The sequence below is a fragment of the Papaver somniferum genome, chromosome 3, assembly GCF_003573695.1.
Source record: "Papaver somniferum cultivar HN1 chromosome 3, ASM357369v1, whole genome shotgun sequence".
Lineage (NCBI taxonomy): Eukaryota > Viridiplantae > Streptophyta > Magnoliopsida > Ranunculales > Papaveraceae > Papaver > Papaver somniferum.
In genome coordinates, this window is record NC_039360.1 from 162,509,812 (window position 1) to 162,517,280 (window position 7,469).

Here is a 7,469-nt window from a genome sequence, read left to right on the forward strand (position 1 = left end):
GTTAACACCCTTTTCCCCAAAAACAGAAATTAGGTAAAATTGATTTACCTAATTTAGATGAAATATTCACTCCAACTCGTCGACCCACTCTCCAATTTCTTCTCCTGGTTCATCTCTTGCTTCAATTTCTGCTTTAACATCACTTATATCCCCAATTTCTCACCTAGGGTTTCAGTGAGAAGAAAGATGAGAAATTGGAGAAATTAGTGGTTGATAAAGAGATAGGACGTGATGGTAATGATGAGTTTAGGTTTAGGGTTGGTTTGGTGGCGTAGGGAGTGGTGGTGGCGATGTCAGAGCAGGTGGAGAAGGTGGTGGTGGTTCTGCACAGGGTATGGAGGAGGAGATGTCGATGGAAGAAGGGGAAGGGGATGTTTGGTATGGGTATAAGTATCGGGTGCTCGGGTGTTGGGCGGTTGTAGCAAATTGGATGAACAGCGAGGATGAGCCGTGGGATGTGGAGATGATGGATCAATCTAACGGCTAAAAGTGAAGAGGCTGGCAGAGACCGTTGGATGCAGATATACAACGAAACTAACGGTGCCGGATGGAGTTAGGTGTTGTAGTGTTAAGCGGAAGTATCGAGATTTGATGCGCAGGCAAAGAAGCGACCGTAGGATCTAAATGTGATCTAATCTGAAGGCTTGGAATTTAGGCACTATGGTGTTTTGCAGGGACTTCAGATTTTGATGCACGATGAAGAAGCGACCATTGGATGATGAGATGGATCCAATCTAACGGCTGAGAATGGAGGCGGGTATGGATATAGAAAATGGGTTTGGGTAAGGGTTTTGGGACTTGGGTATGCCAAGCCCATATCTTCTTTAAGAACAATTCTTCCTTCTTGAGCCCATTCCTAGCTTTTTGGACGTGCGCTCCATTCTTTGCGGCTTCCTTGCGTAATTTCTTCCGGCTTTTCACTACTCTTCAGCTCTTTTCTGCTCCGCAAGTCATCCAGACTTTATTTATTACCTAAAAATGCAAAATTAAGTAAGAAAAATATTTATTCTTGAAAACAATGAAAATGCAGAATATGGGATAAAATGTAGAATTAATGCGCAAAAGATGAGTTAAATGCCAACAAAAAGGGATTGATATATACAATATTTGGCACTCATCACCTACCAATATCTTGGGGAAAAACACCCACCTCCAAACTGCGTGGATTAGATGTAGGCCAAAAGACCTCAGTATTCTTGATATTGAGATGAAGACCCCTACTCGGTCCTTAGGATTCAATAATACTCAAATCTCTGGCAACCTCCAACATGTCTCCGATGATAGTCCATCATCCAGGTACCAGGCATGCAAATCAAGCTTACACCGAGAAGCAATGGACTTCACAAGGAGGTGAAGTGTCAAGGAAAACAAAAGGGGACCGAGGGGATCACCTTGCACCAAGTTCTGAAGAAAAGATATATTGGTCATAGTAAAGTTTAGCAGGCCTGGTATAACAAAATTCTACCCACCGAGAAATACCTGGACAATGAAGTTGTACCTCCCGAAGAAGATGATACCTACTCACCATGTTGAAAGCATTCGAAAAATCAATAAGAAACATTGACATACTATCCGAATGACCTTTCAACTCCAGCAAACAATTGACAGCATGAAGAATACCTTCTCCCCCTACCTGAACTCCAACTCCAATTTGAAAATCTCCCAAGTAAGATTGCATGTCCTGGCCCACTGAAAAAGCATCCACCTTAGAGACCAAACGACGCCAAATAGTACCAACCACAATTGGCCGAAGACCACCACCAGGTATGGGTAAAGGTGTAAGGGGTGCACTAGCAATGAGCTCACCCAAAACCTTAGGACACCTACCTGCCAACCAAAGGTTGACAACCCCAGTAATCGAAGCTACCAAACCGTCCGCAACATTTTCATTTTCTATTCATTTTACTTAATTACTAAAATGAACTTAGGTCACTCTATTTCCACCCTAACTTGTAGCCTATCTAGTTCAATCCACCCACCTAGGCTAAAGCTAAGGAATAACAACCTAAACCACAAGGTTAACTAATCCGGGTATAACCCGACCCGAAACAATAGCTAAAAATACAGGATATTACATTCTACCACCATTAAAAGAAATTTCGTCCCGAAATTAACAACATACGTATAATGTGAAATTCCAAAAAAAAAAAAAAACAATTTAATCTTGCACACAATTCATAATCGCAATTACAACTAATACAATAATGCAAGCAATACACCAATCAAGTCAAACAATTATGATTAGTATCACATCAACATATCCAATAATTTATTTTACGGTCCCATTCAAGATCTAAAGCCTAGATCTCTGATACCAACTTATAACATCCCGAGTTCCGAACCAGGGTCAAAATCATATGGAGATTCGAACTCGAAGCGTTAAGGGTCGGAAAGAGGAAAAATACATATATTGATTCTATCTAATTTACTTTTATACCAAACATAATTGAAACTTTTATACATAAAATGTAGCATATCAAAAATACATTTAGCATCATTCAAAATATATTTTCAACTAAACATTTTTTTGTTAAAATCAATTTAAACTTCAAACAATACAAGAAACAATGTAATCATCATTAAGCTACTCATTTCTAGCTTCCACTTCCAACTTCCATAAATCTTCAAGGAATGTCAATTGGGGTGAGATGAAAACTCAATAGAATGCATTCCCCTTCTCAAAATATATCAAAACATGTCAACCAATCACAGAGAATATGTACAAAAGAGCATATGATGCAACTTCAAGGATTTAATTATATATATATATATGTTCATCAACTAAACTCACAATCTACCGGATCCTCTTAAATGCACGAGTATCCTCGGTTCGTGCCCCGCCTATCCGTGTATCCTCGGCGCGGAACCGCCAATCTCACTTGCACGAGTATCCTTGGGTCGTGCCCCATCTATCCGTGTATCCTCGGTACGGGCACCGCCATTCAAACACGTATATCAATTCATTTATAAATTCACACTACCGTTGCACGAGTATCCTTGGGTCGTTCCCCACCTATCCGTATATCCTCGGTACGGTCACCGCCATTCAAACACGCATATCCATTCATTTATAAATTCATACTACCGTTACATGCGTATCATTGGGTCGTGCTCCACCTATCCGTATATCTTCGGTATGGGCACCGCCATTCAAACACGCATATTATACATCATACATTGTTATATTCCAAACCACTTCATCAAATAGTGATAAGTTCACAACCCAACTAACGATGAAATTCTTTCAACCATTTAAGCAAACACACTAACTGCAGAATTTTACATTATAGGTTTCTTAATTATAAGTTTGTCCGATCTACCTAAACAATTTAGTGAACATTCCCGACACCATAATGTATAACATATCAAAATTTCACATGAAAGTAACGGTTCAATCAAAAGATATTGATTTTACAAACACATTACAAAATCTAGGCAGATAACATCATTTAACCAAATATTCACCATAAGTTCATATTAGTCTCAAATTAAGCAAACCCTAATCATAATGAAGGATAATACATTTATCTACTACTTTTTTTAAGACCTCAAATCATTTTAACATTATTATAACTTCCTAAGAACATCAAAACCACAGCAAAACGAAATTGTCCAGAATTTCAGAAATCACAATCCAAATTACAAGGAACATTCAACGGTTAATTTGCATAGGAAAATTCTCAAATTTTAACAAGATATACCTAATCATGTTATTAATCAATAAGAGATTCCTGATCATCAATAAGAGATAGTTATTTATTCAATTAAATTTCAGAAACCTAACAATACAAAGGCATACGAAATAAACACCAAAGATAAACATCAAAAGAGAAAGGGTTTCACATTCTACCTCAATTCCATTGATTCTCCAGTGATTTTCCACGGTCTCTCTCTCTAAAATAAACCCTAGCTTTATCTCATTCTTCTCCCTAGCTTTTAGTTTTTTCCTCTCTAAAATTTCTTTCCTAAACTTTTAGTTATAAAACCTTAATAATACTAATGTAATCATAACTAATATTTATTATTTTCTTTATTTCTTTTAATTGTCTTTTCATTTTCTATTCATTTTACTTAATTACTAAAATGAATTTAGGCCACTATATTTCCACCCTTACTTGTAGTCTATCTAGTTCAACCACCTAGCATAAGGCTAAGGAATAACAACCTAAGCCACAAGGTTAACTAATCCGGGTATAACCCGACCCGAAACAGTAACTAAAAATACAGGGTATTACACCAAGTATTTGGAAAAATGCACATCTCGGGGCTATGGGTTTGAGGCTTTGGATTTTACTACTCTTGGTGAGTTTGGGGTTGAAACGACAGGCTTTATTAAACGTTTGCACAATTTTATGGCTAGCCATGATGCTAATATTCGTGTAGGAGATTTCCTTTTTCAATAGGTTAGGTGTGGTGGTGCAGAAAGGGGTTGGAGTCCAACTTGTTGCTAGGCTCCCGACAAGTTTCTTTCCAAATGAAAATCCCTTTGAGTAGTGTAAAAATTTTTAAATTAAAAAAAAAAAGAAAAGAAAAAAAGAAAAGAGGAATGTGAAGATCTTCAATTTTCCGGTAAAGTAGGAACTTGCGATATGGTGGTATTGGTTCATTTGGAAAGAATTGTGTACCAAATTTGGTATGTACGCACGCATGGTGCATGCCACGGCTCCGCCAACACCTCTACTTAAACACAAAATGGTGATTGCATAACCTCCATGCATTTCATTCTTTAGGAGGAGCAAACTATTTTCAGCTCAAATTTTTGTAATTTTTGGATTTCATTTCAGTAGTTTGATAGTATTATTAAAAAAAAAAAAATAAATAAAAACTATGCTGCAATACCTTCTCCCCCTACCTGAACTCCAACTCCAATTTGAAAATCTCCCAAGTAAGATTGCATGTCCTTGCCTACTGAAAAAGCAGCCATCTTAGAGACCAAACGACGCCAAATAGTACCAACCACAATTGGCCGAAGACCACCACCAGGTATGGGTAAAGGTGTAAGGGGTGCACTAGCAATGAGCTCACCCAAAACCTTAGGACACCTACCTGCCAACCAAAGGTTGACAACCCCAGTAGTCGAAGCTACCAAACCGTCCGCAACATTTTCTTTTTCTATTAATTTTACTTAATTACTAAAATGAATTTAGGTCACTCTATTTCCACCCTAACTTGTAGCCTATCTAGTTCAATCCACCCACCTAGGCTAAGGCTAAGGAATAACAACCTAAGCCACAAGGTTAACTAATCCGGGTATAATCCGACCCGAAACAATCGCTAAAAATACAGGGTATTACATTCTACCACCATTAAAATAAATTTCGTCCCGAAATTAAGAACATACGTATAATCTGAAATTCCAAAAAAAATAAAATACAATTTAATCTTGCACAAAATTCATAATCGCAATTACAACTAATACAATGACGCAAGCAATACACCAATCAAGTCAAACAAGCATGATTAGTATCACATCAACATATCCATTAATTTATTTTACGGTCCCATTCAAGATCTAAAGCCTAGAGCTCTGATACCAACTTATAACACCCCGAGTTCCGGACCAGGGTCAAACTCATATGGAGATCCGAACTCGAAGCGTTAAGGGTCGGAAAGAGGAAAAATACATATATTGATTCTATCTAATTTACTTTTCTACCAAACATAATTGAAACTTTTATACATAAACTGAAGCATATCAAAAATACATTTAGCATCATTCAAAATATATTTTCAACTAAACATTTTTTTGTTAAAATCAATTTAAACTTCAAAAAATACAAGAAAACGATGTAATCATCATTAAGCTACTCATTTCTAGCTTCCAGTTCCAACTTCCATAAATCTTCAAGGAATTTCAATTGGGGTGAGATGGCAGCTCAATAGAATGCATTCCCTTTATCAAAATATATCAAAACATGTCAACCAATCAAAGAGAATGTGTACAAAAGAGCATATGATGCAACTTCAAGGATTTAATTATATATATATGTTCATCAACTAAACTCACAATCTACCGGATCCTCTTAAATGCACGAGTATCCTCGGTTCGTGCCCCGCCTATCCGTGTATCCTCGGCGCGGAACCGCCAATCTCACTTGCACGAGTATCCTTGGGTCGTGCCCCACCTATCCATGTATCCTCGGTACGGGCACCTCCATTCAAACACGTATATCAATTCATTTATAAATTCACACTACTGTTGCACGAGTATCCTTGGGTCGTTCCCCACCTATCCGTATATCCTCGGTACGGGCACCGCCATTCAAACACGCATATCCATTCATTTATAAATTCATACTACCGTTGCATGCGTATCATTGGGTCGTGCCCCACCTATCCGTATATCCTCGGTATGGGCACCGCCATTCAAACACGCATATTATACATCATACATTTTTATATTCCAAACCCCTTCATCAAATAGTGATAAGTTCACAACCCAACTAACGATGAAATTCTTTCAACCATTTAAGCAAACACACTAACTGCAGAATCTTACATTATAGGTTTCTTAATTATAAGTTTGTCCGATCTACCTAAAACATTTAGTGAACATTCATGACACCATAATGTATAACATATCATAATTTCACATTAAAGTAACGGCTCAATCAAAAGATATTGATTTTACAAACACATTACAAAATCTAGGCAGATAACATCATTTTACCAAATATTCACCATAAATTCATATTAGTCTCAAATTAAGCAAACCCAAATCATAATGAAGGATAATACATTTATCTACAACTTTTTTTAAGACCTCAAATCATTTGAACATTATTATAACTGCCTAAGAACATCAAAACCACAGCAAAACGAAACTGTCCAGAATTTCAGAAATCACAATCCAAATTACAAGGAACATTCAACGGTGAATTTGAATAGGAAAATTCTCAAATTTTAACAAGATATACCTAATCATGTTATTAATCAATAAGAGATGCCTGATCATCAATAAGAGATAGTTATTTATTCAACTAAATTTTAGAAACCTAACAATACAAAGGCATACGAAATAAACACCAAAGATAAACATCAAAAGAGAAAGGGTTTCACATTCTACCTCAATTCCATTGATTCTCCAGTGATTTTCCACGGTCTCTCTCTCTAAAATAAACCCTAGCTTTATCTCATTCTTCTCCCTAGCTTTTAGTTTTCTCCTCTCTAAAATTTCTTTCCTAAACTTTTAGTTATAAAACCTTAATAATACTAATGTAATCATAACTAATATTTATTATTTTCTTTATTTCTTTTAATTGGCTTTTCATTTTCCATTCATTTTAGTTAATTACTAAAATGAATTTAGGCCACTCTATTTCCACCCTAACTTGTAGCCTATCTAGTTCAATCCACCCACCTAGACTAAGGCTAAGGAATAACAATCTAAGCCACAAGGTTAACTAATCCGGGTATAACCCGACCCGAAGCAGTAGCTAGAAATACAGGGTATTACACCAAGTATTTGG